A 15,113-nucleotide genomic window follows, 5' to 3' on the forward strand; every position below is an offset into this window, starting at 1 on the left:
CGGTCCTGGTCTGGGCCTGGGTTCCAGGCTAGGTCTGCTGGTCAGCAGGGGTGGTCCTAGGCCTGGATTAACTCTTTCTGATACAGATACTAACAAAAATCTTTAAAACAATTTTTTTTTTCTGTAGAAGAGATGGAGTTTTGAAATGTTGCCCAGCCTGGCCTTAACTCACCAGTCTCAAGTGATCTCCTGCCTCCAGCTTCCTGAATACCTGAGATTTTAGGTATACACCAACTCGTCTAGCATTTTTATGGTATTGGGGGATCAAACCCAGGGCCTTATGCATGCAAAGCTTATGCTATACTAGTGAGCTACATCCCCAGACCTCCAATAGTTTATTATCCATTTATCAGTTGATCTATACATGAGTTATTTCTGTGAATTCTGTGGGTTGACTGAGCAATATATTGCCAGCTGGGTCACTTGTGTGTCTGCACTCAGCTGAGAGCCAGACAAGACCTCCTCCACATGCCCCTCTTTCCATGTGCTGTCCCCTCCCTCCAGGGCCTCATCACATGACTCCTTTGTCCCCAGTATGACAGCTTGGATTTCTGTATAACTTGACTGGGTTCCAAGCTAGCAAAACAGAAGGTACTGTGAGGTAGTAGTTAGCAAAGAGCAGTGTCATGCATGGCAAAGTCACACGTGTTCTTTAAATTGCTTCAGATTCTTCTTTAAACTACTTTCAAAGAAGATGAGAAAGCAAACAGTGGCTGTTAATTTGCAGAAAATAAACAGAAGCAAAGGAACTAATTGGGGACACACGTCAAAAGAAAAGGCTTACTGGGTCTAACCCTTGACAGGGTCCATTGAGGCTGGTGTGGAGCCAGGAATCATGGCTATAGGTGTCTCCATTTGTCTGGGAAGGAATATTCCTTCAGTAGTGCAGGTCACTAAGGTAAATTCTGACTGGCCACTGACCCCAACGCCCACAACATGGAACTGACTTGTAGATGAAGTGCCCCTGAGTAGGATGGCCACCATGAAAGTTCCCTGGAAGACCAACCAAGGCCAGAACCTCCACCCCCTGCTGTGAAGGTGGCTGAGGGAGGACCCGCTATCCAGGCAAACATCGATAGGAGAGGGCTCTGTTCCCTTGGCTGCTCTCCTTTGAGCATGCTCTCTGCTTGAGTCTTGCTTCACCTTCACCTATTTTCACTGTACTTTCTCCTGGAATAGAGCTCTCTTGCACGACTTTTGGCCTCTGACTTCAAATTCTCTTTCATAAGAACTGAGGTTTGAAGCTTCAGCTCCCCAGTCTCTTGTGACAGTACCATTTCTTTTTCTTTTTAAAAACCTTTTGCAGCGCTGGGGATCAAATTCAGGGTCTCACACAAGTGCTCTGCCACTGACCTACATGCAGCCCGACTCAGTACCACTATTTCTTTTTTCTGGTGTTGGGATTGAACCTAGAACCTAGAGCATGCTAGGCCAACGTTTTGCCACTGAGATACATTCTAAGGCCTTTTTATTTTTTATTTCGAGATTGGGTCTCTCTAGATTGCTGAGGCTGGCCTCACACTTATGATCCTCCTGGCTCAGCTTCCTGAGTAGGTGGGATTATAGGTGTGTACCATGGTGACTGACCAATACTACTTCCTAAAGACCAGGATGCACCTACATCTTTTCCACTACATTTTATCAAAAGAAGTCCAATTTTAGCTCGGATTTATGGAGAGGAGATATAGACTCTAATTCTTTTTTCTCTTTCTTTTTTTGGACTAGGGATTAAACCCAGGGATGCTTTACCATTGAGCTACATCCCCAGCCCTATTGGTCTTTATGAAAGTTTTAAACTTTAAGACAAGGTCTCACTAATTTGCTGAGGCTAGTCTTGAACTTGGAATCCTTCTGCCTCAGCCTCACCACTCAATGTCACCACAGGAGTGTGACATTGCACCCAGCTTAGACTCCAACTCTTTTTTCTTTCTTTCTTTCTTTCTTTCTTTCTTTCTTTCTTTTTTTCTTTCTTTCTTTCTTTCTTCTTCCTTCCTTCCTTCCTTCCTTCCTTCCTTCCTTCCTTCCTTCCTCTCCCCCCTCTCTCCCTCCCTCCCTCTCTCTCTCTTTCTCTCTCTCTCTCTTAAGTGCTGGGGATCAATCCACCTCATGCATGCTAGGCAAGTCCTCTACCACTGAGTTATATCCCAGCCCTAGACTTCAATTCTTTTTTTATTATCTGCATATATATATATATATATATATATATATATATATTTCTTTTTTTAAAAGAGAGAGAGAGAGAGAGAGAGAGGGAGAGAGAGAGAGTGAGAGAGAGAGAGAGAGAGAGAGTTTTAATATTTGTTTTCCAGTTTTCGGTGGACACAACATCTTTATTTTATTTGTATGTAGTGCTGGTCCTCCTGCTTCACTGTTCTGAGTTTCTGGAATTACAAGCGAGGTGCTGTCATTCCCTTTCTGCAACCCAAAAGACCTCATGGTGGAAGAACTAGTTGCTCCATAGAAAACAATTAACCAGGAGAGTCACCTGGACCTGCAGTTGACTGTGCACTAGCTCGTGTTATGCCAATGTAGTTTTGAAGTTTGTTAAGGAACATGATGAAGTCAGTCCATCCTTACTGAAAGACGTGGCTGTGTCCTTACCTTGCCCCTAAACCTGATGCTGATGGGGTTTCTGCAGCTCCGATTTCTGGCTCCCTGCCTCACCTATTGAATTTTCCCCTTTATGCTGCTGCTGTTGTCTCCTCTGGGTAAACTTTTACCTAATATCGCTTGGCCTGGGACCACACACCCCTGCTGGCTGGTGTACCGCAGGTGAGTCTTGGATGCTCTTAGATCTGTCATAGAGAACATAGGAAGTAGCAACCAGATAATGGAAGGCTCCTGTGGCTCAGTAAGCAAAGTGTAGCTGCCCAAGGCTTTTAATCTGGAGAGTGATTTGAAGGAAAAAAAAGTGTGAATGATAATCTGCTGACAAGAGCAGGATCTATGGCTAATGGATGAGGGTTAAGAAAGAGTAATCAGGGAATTGGTAGTATAGTTTTTTGTGCCCAAAGCAGCAGTAATTAGATTTTTATAGCTGAAAATTCACTTATACCATTCTCTACTAAGCCTCATAATCCTATAAGATAATCAATGTTCTATTTGCAGCTTGAAAATCCAGTCTGAGGGAGCTTGGTGATTGGCACTTACTAATAAGGCAAAACAAGTGCTTTGGTTTCATTCATCAGTTTGTTCATGCAATCTTACATGATTTGATTCATAGATCACACTTTTTTTCTGAATCTCTGCTAGACCAGTGATTGCAGACCTTTGAATCATGAGTCAAAAAAAAGATAATTTTTGCCTGGAGAGGTGCTTCTTGGGGTAGCCAATAAAAACATGTTCTCTGGTGTTGTGTGTTATGCCTTATTGTCTTCTGCCAAGATAATAAGTACTGAATTTAGAAACTATACACAGGGTGCCATGCAAATAACATTCAAATATATAAATCTCCTAAGTGCTGAGGATTGAACCCATAGCTTTACTTATGCTAAGGCACTCTACCACTGAACTACATCATCAGTCACTCCAATATAATTTTAACTGAAGTAAAAATTTAAAATGGTTGTGAAAACAGTTTTGGGTTATGTATCACTATGAAAAATTTATGACCGTCAGCATCTCCTGGGATACCTGTAGCCTGTTTATTCCAGACTAGGGTGTTATGGTGCACGATTACAGAAGCTCTGGGCTAGACACTGTGCTGTGAGCTGGAAATACAAAGATGAAGGAGACCCTACTCAACAGAATTAAGTCTAGCCAGCAAAACCCCAACAGGACAATTATTTAAATGGAGCTCCTTAAACCTGGTGACAGAGGTGTATTTAGGATGCACCTAACTCATTCTAGAGGAATGGGGCTCTGTTAACCATACTCTCTCCCTCCCTTTCTTTTTGGTACTGTGGAAGGAACCCAGGGGCACTCTACTACTAAGTTACATCCCCAGACTTTTTATTTATTAAATTTTGAGACAGGGTCTCCCTGAAGTGTGGAAGCTGCTCTTGAACTTTCTCTTTCTTTTCTTCCTTCCTCCCTTCCTTTTCTTCTTTCCTTCCTTCTTTTCTTTCTTATGGAACCCATGGCCTTGTGATGCTACTCAACCACTTTACCAATAAGCCACATCCCCAGCTCCACATTTACGTATTAAAGCATTACTTTAACAAATTTTATTGAACACCTACTAATGGCAGACACTGTTAAGCACTGAGGACAGACTAGTGAGTGACATTGTCTCAGCTGCCTAATAGTGACCTTTACCATGAGACCCACTGAAATGACATTTGAGAGAGAACCATGGTTTGTGATTCAGATTCCTAGATAATGAGCTACTAAAGGTACATAATGGACTTAACAAATTGACCTAATTCAGACAGGCTATTCACAATGGCCAGGTTCTTTTGGTACATGTAAGTGGTTTCCAATGACTTGAGGCAGGTAAGGGCTATGAGTCTTCTTTTCCAGCACATCCCCACTGAATGATATAGTCATCCCTTGTACCCTCCAGGGCTTGGTTTGAGGAATGCCCCCCTCCCCTGGTTCCCAGACCAAATCTGAGGATGCTCAAGTGCCTTATATAAAATGGAGTAGTACATGCATATAGCCTGTGCACATCCTCCTGCATACTTTTTTTTGGTACTGGGGATTGAACCCAGGGGTGCTTTACCATTAAACTACATACATCTCAGTCCTTTTTCTTTTCTTTTTTTTTTTTTAAAAATTATTTTAAGATAGTGTCTCACTAAATTGTTGAGTAGCTCATAAAGTTGCTCAGGCTGGCTTTGAACTTTGACCTCTCAGCCCCCTTATATACTTTAAAGGTACTGGCTTACAGGCCCTGATACGGTGTAAACACTAGGCAAATAGTTGTTACACTTGTTACACTGTGTTCTTTTGGCAGGAGCTGGAGATAAAACCCAAATGCCTCACACACACTAGACCTGCTCTACCACTGAGCTATGTCCCCAGCCCTGACGTCCCTGTTAAGGACTAGTGAAAAGAAAACATCTGTACGTAGTCAGTACCAACGCAACTTTTTTGGGAATATTTTCGATCTAGGGTTGGTTGAATCTGCACAAGCAGAACCAATAGCCTGTCATCTATATTCCAATGAAAGCAAGTCTCAGACTGACAAGTGATCTGCATGTTTTTTGAGCATGTACAAACCATTCATAGGACTATCCTTTGAAGTTCAGTATGAGCACTATGCTTTCAGACACTCCACCCAACACTTGCACTTGACAATGCTAGGAAGCCCTTACCACTGAGCTCCCCGCTGGCCTCTGCCCATTTGTTAATTGAATTCAACTTGAACTGAGGCAGGAGGATCACAAGTTGAATTTTTATTGTTGTTGTTGAATCATAAATATAAGTTTCTCAAAGTTAAATTCATGGGCTGGGGCTGTGTGGCTCAGTGATAGAGTACTTGCCTAGCATGTATGAGGCAGTAGGTTCAAACCTCAGCACCACATAAACATAAGTAAAGGTATTATGTCCATCTACAACCAAAAAAACAAAAAAAAAAGGGGGGGAAAGTGTCAACCATGTGTCACAGCCAACTTAAAAAAAAGAGTTGAATTCATGCTTCAATTGAAGTTTTAAAAATTTATTATTATAATAATTTTTGGCATCAGGGATCGAACCATGGGTGCTTTATAATAGAGCCACATCGCCATCCCTTTTAAAAATATATTTTATTTAGAGACAGGGTCTTGCTGAGTTGCTTAAGGCCTCACCAAGTTTGAGGAGGCTGGCTTTGAACTTGTGATCCTCCTACCTCAGCCTCCAGAACTGTTGGGATTACAGGCATACACCTATGTCCAGCTGCTCAATTGAAGTTTTTGTTTGTTTGTTTTACAGTTTTAAAAGCATTTCAATTTTGAGAAAAAAATTAAAATTGAAAGAACTTTTGCAAATAATTTTTGAAGTCCAATTTTAAAATTGTCATTCCCAGGAAGACACTGCAATATTTTACTCCAATCCCAATCTTATTTATTTCTTCATTTAATTTTGGGTACTGGGGTTAACATCAAGGATACTTTACCACTGAGCTAAATCTCTACCCCTTTTAAGTTTTTAAATTTTGAGACAGGGCCTCACCAAATTGCCCAAGCTGGCCTCAAGTTTGTGATCCTCCTGCCACAGCCTCTTGACTTGCTGGGATTACAGGAGTACACCACTGTGCCCAACAACCAATCTCAATCTTGGTAAAGATCTAGCATTAACTAGTAGCCACAAGGATCAAAAAGTGATTCCTAGAAATAGGGACTGTTTAAACATCAAAGGATGTCCTAGGCCTCTGGGGGAACCTCCTCAGGCCCAGCTTCTAGAGGATGCCCTCTCAGTCCCACTTCTTCCTCCTGCCCAACCCTGGGGACCACTGGACACAACAAGGCTCATTCATGTCAAATGTGGGCTGACTGAAGATCCCCTTTGATGACCCATTGTCTGGGGAGCATGCTCCAGGGAAGAGATGGTATGTTCTAGACAATGTCAAAGATGATGTCTAGTGTTTGTACAGTGTTTTATGGTTCCCAAAGTGTTCTAGATAAACCACCCCATTTGATCCTCATGATAGCCCTGTGAGAGGTGTTAGCGTCCCCACTTTACAACCAAGGACACAGCGCTCTCCCAAGGGGATGGTCAGGGTCTGCTTTCCTTGCCATGCAGGGTGCTGTCTTGCTTTATCCTTGCATGTGCATGTGCTCAGGGGAACCCCTTGGATCTGGTCTTCCTTTGCTTTCTGCCCAGGAATGGGTGCTTCTGCTCTGTGTTCCACCCTCTGATGCTGCAGCAAGCCTCTTGGCCAGGCGGCGTAGGCTCTGCTGTTCTCTGTGGATAGAATCTTTGGCTGAGAGAAGTCTCCTCCAACTTGGAGTAAGAATTGAAAACGTGGCCAGGCATGAGGGTGCACACCTGTGATCCAAGCAACTCGGGAGGCTGAAGCAGGAGAATTGGGAGTTCAAAGCCAGCCTTGGCAACCTATCGAAGGCTTAATCAACATAGCTAGATCCTGTCTCAAAATAAAAAAGTAAAAAGGAATAGGGATGTGGCTCTAGTGGTTAAGTGCCCCTGGGTACAATCTCTGGTGCAATAAATAAATAAAAGAATAGGAAATGTAGCTAGGAGTTGTGGTGAAAGCCTGTAATTCCAACTACTCTTTAGGTTGAGTCAGGAGGATCACAAGTTCAGGGCCAGTCTTGGCAACTCAGTGAGACCCTCGTTCAAAGTAAAAAAATAAAAAAGGCTGGGGTGTGTCTTGTTGGTAGAGCATCCCTGGGTTCATTCAATCCCTAGTATGGAAAAAAATTGAAGGTTGTGTCTCTCAAATACACAATGCTGTTTGTTGGGTAAGAGTAACAAGCATTCCTGTGCTAACAGTGAGGCCACAGGCTGCCCAGCCCCAGGGCTCCCTAGTGTGTCCTTGAAGGTCCCTCTTGCATTTTCCTCATCTCTCTTTGGATCTATCAAACCTCAAACCCCTTCTTTCTACTTCCCAGATGAGAATAGTGACACCTTCAGAAGTCAAGTGACAAGTCTGGGTTCACCAGTTAGGTAGAGGTATGTGTACTTCCCCCAATGCTCCTCTTTCCAGCGCAACCAATGGAAATAAATGCACAAAAATCAGAGATGGAGTAATTTTCATGGTTAGTCTTGTTCTATGAGCATGGAATGGGTTCTATTTCTTGAATTTTCGGGGCACACTTTATAATTTGTACAAGAATTATGAGTTTCCATTTTTTTTCTCAGATAAGTCAATCAGTAATACTGAGTCGTATTGAAACATTTGATAATAAATGTGCACACTTGGAACTTTTTTACATGCTTTAATATTTTTTTTACTTATTTTTCATGTAGTTGTTATCACTTTAGTTTTTGAAGATGTTATTTTCTCTTTTAATTTAATTTAAAAATATGTTTATGGTATAAGAGATTGAACTAGGGGTGCTCTACCACTGAGCTTCATCCCCAGTACTTTTCATTTTTTGTTTTGAGGCAAGGTCTTGCTAAGTCAGTGGGGCTGGCCTGGAACTTGTAATTTTTGTGATCTTCCAACCTCAGCCTCTGGAGTTGCTTGGATTACAGGCGTTCATAGCTGTGCCTGGCTAGAAGACTTTATATTGCAGAATAGCTAAGGTACTTGAGTCCTGTTTAAAATTGTGTTTTATTGATAGAGAAATATCTAGACATTTGGACTTGCATCATCATGATAACTTATAGTCATGGGACGACATGGATCTTACAAACTTAAAGGACCCACTAACTGGTGACTGCCAGAAACAGTGTTTTTTTGTTTGTTTGTTTGTTTGTTTGTTTGTTTTTTGTGACATGAAGAATAGACCTTGGAGACAAGGTATTTGCCCTTGACCTTACTGTCACCCAGCACCTCATCCTCTCAACTCCACCAGCCACTTGACACAAAAGGCATATTCAGGAGGGCTTGCTTTGACTTTCCTTTGATGCCACACTATCTGGGGAGCAGGTATTAGGCAGCAGATGGTGAGCCAGCCCACACTTACTAAGAATTTGATATAATCTAATGATTTGTCAGTGTTTTGTTCTGTGCAAAGGGCATGACCATTTCTTATCTCATTTTGAACCCTTTATCAGTCTTATCAGGTCAGTACAAATCTATAATTCCTAATCCATAATTCCAAAAAATGAGTACCATATTCAATTATGAGGGCTACTGTAGATTCTGTTAGAGATGTTGGGCTATATTTGGTATGCTTGACCAATTTTTTTTATTTTTTCCTTTTTCTTTTGTTTTGCTTTTGATACTGAGGATTGATCTTAGGGGCACTTTACCATTGAGCTACACCCCTATCCCTTTTTATTTTTTTTTTATTTTGGAACAGGGTCTCACTAAATTGCATAGGCCAGCCTCCAATTTGTGATCCTCCTGCCCCAGCTTCTGGAGTCACTGAGATTACAGGTGTGTACCACCATGCTTGTCTCAACCTAACTCTTCTGAAAATCCTCAAATTTTCTAATATTCAGCTGGTGCTGAGTTTTGGATAAAGAACTGTGAACCTGAATTCTTATTTCTAACTTACCTGTGAGAAAACCAAGGTAATTCAAAGGGACAGGCTCTTCTCTTAAGGGTTCTTGGGCAGATGGAGGGTGATTACTATAAGAGGATGGTAGGGAGGATTCTAGGTGAGAGGAATTCTTTTTTCTTCCTTTGGTGCTGGAGATTGAACCAGGGCCTAGTGCATTCTCAGTAAGGGCTCTACCACCTAGTTACATCCCCAGCCCTGTGAGGGGAACTTTTGTTCTCCTTACTTCTCTCTTTGTTTCCTGGTCTAATAGCCTCTGGAGACAGGTGGGTATATTTTAAGCACCCAGCGTCTACTTGAATTCCAGTGTCCCCAGCTATCTATCTCAGTAGGAATGGCCACTGAAAAGGTGTGGGTGTCTCCCAAGAATTTTGCATTTCTCACACCAGACAATTGGAATGCTATCAATGGAGGATTTTTTTTTCACAATCAAAGAAGTACCACGATCATTAAGCCTCAGTAGGGAGAATACTAATTTAGCAAGCAGAGATCAGATTCATTCTTTTAAAAAAATTATACTGAGAATCCACTGCAGGCCAGGTCATATGCTAAATTTCAGGAGGAAGTAAGAGGGTGGGAAAACAGAGGGGAATAACATGAAGGTCACAATCTGTTCAAGATCAGCGTTTGGCAAATGTGGCTCATGGCCTGGTTTTGTATGGTCAGCGATCTAAGAATGATTTTTACATGTTCAGAGGTTGTTGAAAATAAGCAAGCAAGCGAGCAAATAGACAAATCAAAAAAGTAAAGAGTGTGCAAGAAAGAATTATGTGGTCAAAAAGTCTGCAGTATTTGTTGTCTGATTCTTTGCAAAGAAAAATTGTGATATTTGCTCAAGATGATCTATCCAATGAGGAAATTAGAAACACATACACACAAAAATTATAGGTCTAAACCATATAAAGAAAAAGATATATAAATAGAGATGTAAATAAATAGAAAAACCAAGGTTTATATTAGCATAAACATTTGAAGCTGGGTACAGTGGCATGTGCCTGGAATCCCAGCAGCTTGGGAGGCTGGGGCAAGAGGAAGGTGAGTTGAAGGCCAATCTCAACTGTAGTGAGGCCCAAGTCACTTGGTGAGACCCTCTCTTAAAGTAAAAAATAAAAAGGGCTGGGGATGTAGCTCAGTGGTATAGCTCCATTGGGTTCAATCCTCATTACCCTCCTCTGGCCAAAAATAGTTACCAATATTCAACTTTATTAATAAATAAAGAAGTGCAAATTATAAGTTGGCTTTTAAAAAATTGAAAGTGAACAAAAATCAGTAAATTATAATTTCTGGCTATAAACTCAGCTCATCATTCAAACTTCCATTTTCCCTTCCTTTCTTCTAATGTTGGTAGCAAAATATTAATATTCCTAGTCTTCCTGGAATACAAATATAATGCCTGGAGAGACCATAGTTATCCTGTGATCAGGAAGTGAAAAATCATGTACAAAGGATGGCAAAGGAGTAAGATCAAAGTAGACAAATATCTTCTTAACATTGTTAATTTCCACACCAGTCCTGCCTGACCTACACTTGGTATTTTTGTTTTGTGACAAATAATCCCCTTACCTAGTTAATCTACTATGAAAATATTTTCTAGTCTTTTCATCAAAATATATCCTTGATGCACTAACACTGGCCTTTGTTCATTTCTAGTGGAAGAAAAATTGGCACAAGTTATCAGAACAATAAAGATGACTTCAAAAAGTATTCATACTATTTTGCCCAAAATTTCACTTCTAGAAATTTATGTCTGGGAAAAAAATTGAATGTGTAAATAAAAGCTTTATGTATAAGAATGTTTAGTGCAGTGTTGTTTATTATAGTAAAAACTTGGAAATAGCTTAACAGTTCAACAATGAGACAATTAAGTTACTAAAAAAGTTAATGCAACTGAATATTTGGTGATTAAAAATCTTGTTTTCAAAGAATATTTGATAAATATTAAATGCTTAGCAGTTTTGTGAAAGTAAATAAATAACCAACTCAGGATATATGTACTCTTCTTTCTGTTCATTTATTTGTGGAGCTGGGAATTGAACCTAGGACCTTCTGCAAGTTAGGCAAGTTTTCTACCTCTGAGCTATACCCAGAGCCCTCTTTATACATATGTGATCAGGAGTCAATGGGAGCTGTCTTTGAATAATGGGGTAAAGAGGAATTTTTGATTGATTTCTAATGTTATTTAGAAATAAATATACAGAGAAGAATAGCAAGTAAACATTTAACAAGATTTTACATAATAAATACTATATACATGTGAATGTGGATATTAGCCTTTCTTAGTGTCAAAATATATTATTAAGGTATAATAATTTAAACAGCATAGAACCAGTGTAAAAACAATTAAAATGACCCTAGGAATGTATTTAATGCCTATGAAAGCATTAACTATGATAGAAAAAAATACGCAAATAACACTGGGAAAAGAAATTTGAAAGTAGAAAATCATCAGTTTAGATCTTCACCTCACATCACACAAGAAAATTAACTCCAGAGATATTTAAAAATGAAATTGAAAAATTCCAGGTTTTACAAAGAAATGTAGTACGTGGATAAGGAACATCTGGAAGCCCATGGTCTAGGGTGAGCTCTTCTCTCCCCCAGGCTCCTGGACTCACCTTTCCTGGGCATGGCTGGTTCTGGTGCTGGACATGCACCAGCACCGTCCCCAGGGTGACCGAGGAGTCCCGAGGAGCCCTGGGTCTCTCCTGGGAATCTGCCTTTCAGTCAGGACCTTGGTTCTCACCTACTTCATTTTGGGGGTGGGTCCTGGGGATGGAACCCAGGGTGTTCCACTGAGCTACATTCCAGGCCCCCTCTATTTTTTGTCTTGAGGGTGGGACCTTGCTGAGTTGCCAGGGCTGGCCATGAACTTGCCATCATCCTTCCTCAGCTCCCCAGGCGATGGGATCACAGTGTGTGCCACCGGCCTGGCCTCCTCTGCTCCTTACCATCTGACTGTGGCTCCTGGAGTTTTTCTCTGGGTTGTTTTGCCCCTTCTGTTGTCTCCTGAAAGCAGTGGGAAACACCTGGTTGTTGTGAGTATTAGAACATTACCTGAGCGTCTGATGGTGGAAGCATGGCATGGGATAATGGAGCAAAGCAGAGAACTTTTAATTTCTTCTTCTTCTTCTTCTTCTTCTTTTTTTTTTTTTTTTTTTTTTTTTTGCAGTACTAATGATTGAAACCAGGGTTTCGTGCATGCTAGGCAAGTGGCTTACCACTTAGTCACATCCCTAGCCATCCCCTCACTCAGATTTTTAAAAAAATTTGAGATAAGATCTCTCTAAATTGCTGGCCTCGAAGTTGTAATTCTCCTGTCTCAGCCTCCTAAATCACTGGGATTATAGGCAGGGCACCATTACTCCTGGCTTAAATTTTTGTTTTAATTTTTTTTGTTACTGGGGATTAAACCCACAGCCTCACATGTGCTAATCATATGCTCTGCCTCCGAGTCACACCCCTAGCATGAGTTTTACATTTTTCCTTGTACATTATTCTTTTGAGAAATTTATTGAGCTGGTGTGGTGATGCATACTTGTAATCCCAGTGACTCGAGAGGCCAAGGCAGGAAGATTGCAAGTTTGAGGCCAGTCTGGACCACTTAGTGAGACCCTGCCTCAAAATAAATAAATAAATGAATAAATAAATAAAGGTTAGGGTTGTAAGTTCAGAGATAGAGCACACCTGGGTTCAATACTGAAAACACACACACACACACACACATACACACACACACACAACAGAAAAGAAAGTTTTTGGATGAACCATATGTAACATTTGTGTATTTTAGTACCAGTTGCAGTCAGTTTCTTTCATTAAACTAATGATTTTTTTTTTCAATGCTGGGGATCAAACCAGAGCCATGTCCTCTATCCTTGTGTGGGCTATTTTTCATCCAGCGAGAAGGTCCATGGACCAGGGTAGTGCAGAGTGCAGCTGCAGAGTCATGAATCAAGACCTCCAGAGACCAAGCAGGAAGCAGGACTGATTTTATTTTGCAGTTACCATGTGTATACACTGGGGCAGTAGCTAAGCAGGTTACAGGCAGCCACCAATAGAATTTCTGGCCAATTGTCCTTGGGGCAAGCAATGGAGGAGCCCACCATAAAGCAAGCGCAGAGACTGCAACACGTGGGCTTATGCTTAGGGCGCTGTGCCTACGGGGTAAGCGGCCTGCGCTCACTTGCCTAGCACAAGGGGAGTGGCCTGCCACTCAGGCGCCCCTAACATGTGCTACATATGCAGTACTCCATGCACTTGTCCCCACATATCCTCACCTCCTTTGACTCCCATCTGGGTCCAAGAGAGAGCTATATGCAAGAAACACTGAAAAACACAGTTTCCCTGAGATCACCCAGATGCACAGCAAGTCCTGCTCTGGTGCCATGGACAGAGCGGCCGGTTTGCTCCCCCAGCACTGACCAAGGTGGGTGGCTCCTGTGCCTGGGATGACAATGAGACGTGCTGGTGCTGAAGAGGAAGCAGTGTCTGAAGAGCAGCAACGTTCCCCCACTCCATGCTCAGCATCAGAGGCAGCAGGACACCATGTCACACCATCAGTAGTCAGCTGGGGCCTCAGACTGAGCAGCACTGGGAGGACTCAGGAGCTGGGGTTTGTGTAGAATGGAGATTTCTTGTTTGTTAGCCCACATCCCCTGGGAATTATGGGTTTCAAAGAGGACCAGGAGTCTCCTTAGAATGGGAGGGGATGAAAGCCAGAGAACTTTCAGTGCCATTACAAAGCCCGCATAACCTCTGGGCTGTTGTACCCCAGAGAAATATCAGTTATGCTGAAGAATTAATGATACATGGGGCATGGTGGTGCACATCTGTAATCCCAGGAACTCAGGAGCCTGAGGTAGGACAGATTGCAAGTTCAAGGCCAGCATCAGCAACGTAGCAAGACCCTGTGTCAAAATAAAAAATGAAAGGGGACTGGGGATATGGCTCAGTGGTTAAGCACCCCTGGGATCAATCCTTGGTACAAAACAAAACAAAACAAACAAACAAACAAACAACAATAACAACAACAACAACAACAAAAAACCAATGCTATGAAAGTGTTAGTTGTATTGTGGTTGTATGGAGAATTATTGTATTGTTAGAAGACATTTAGGGCTAAATGTTCATGTTAAAAGACATTTATTTAGAGCTATAGGTCTATGTTGCACGTAATTTACTGTGAGATGGTTCAGACAAAAAACAGTGAGTGTGTGTGCATGCATGTGTATGTGTATGGAAAGAGAGAATAAATAAATGATAAGCAAATGGGTAAAATATTCAGGATAGGTGAATGTAGGTAAAGGATATATATGTGTTTTGTATTATTTTAATTTTTGCAACACTTTTAAATTTTAAATAATTTCTAAATAAAAAAATTAGTTAGACAATGGACTTGTTGTGAGATCTGAGTGATAAATTAGTGTTTGGACAATGCAGAGTGGGAGGACAAGGAGGAAGCCATCAGCTTTGTCTGGTGGGAGCTCCGGGGAGAGGTCTCAGAGAAGCTCAAGGAGAGCCTTGAAGGATAATATGTGTGTGGGGAGCTGGGGCATCAGATTGAGGTGGGAGGGCGTGAGGCAGGGAAGGACTGTGAGGTCTGATGTACCCCAAGAGTCTGGTGACACACCCTCTGGTGTGGCTGACAAAGCAGGACTCCCCTGCCAGATGGTAAGAGTCACCTGCTCCTCCGGCCGTCACCCATCCCATCTCATTTCCAGAGAATAAAGCTTTGGTACCTTCAAAGGGAAGAGTGTCAGGGGGAGGGGCAAGCAGCTGGGCTGGGCGGGGCTTGTGTGGTTTGGTTCTTCCCATAAAGGGCTCAGCACCTCACCCACATCAGGACCCTCTGCAGAGGGAGCTGCGAGTCTCCACCTGGAAGGACTTTCAGCTTCTGTGGTCTGTGAGGCAGGAAGGTGGGAGCTACTTGGGTGGATGGGAAAGGGTCCTTTTCTTTCTTGGGTTCTGGGTGTTGAATCCAGGGGTGCTTTACCACACAGCTACATCTGCAGTCCGTTTTATTTTTGATTTTGAGACAAGCTCTTGGTAAGTTGCTGT

The sequence above is a fragment of the Ictidomys tridecemlineatus genome, chromosome 11 (genome assembly GCF_052094955.1).
Source record: "Ictidomys tridecemlineatus isolate mIctTri1 chromosome 11, mIctTri1.hap1, whole genome shotgun sequence".
NCBI classification, from domain to species: domain Eukaryota; kingdom Metazoa; phylum Chordata; class Mammalia; order Rodentia; family Sciuridae; genus Ictidomys; species Ictidomys tridecemlineatus.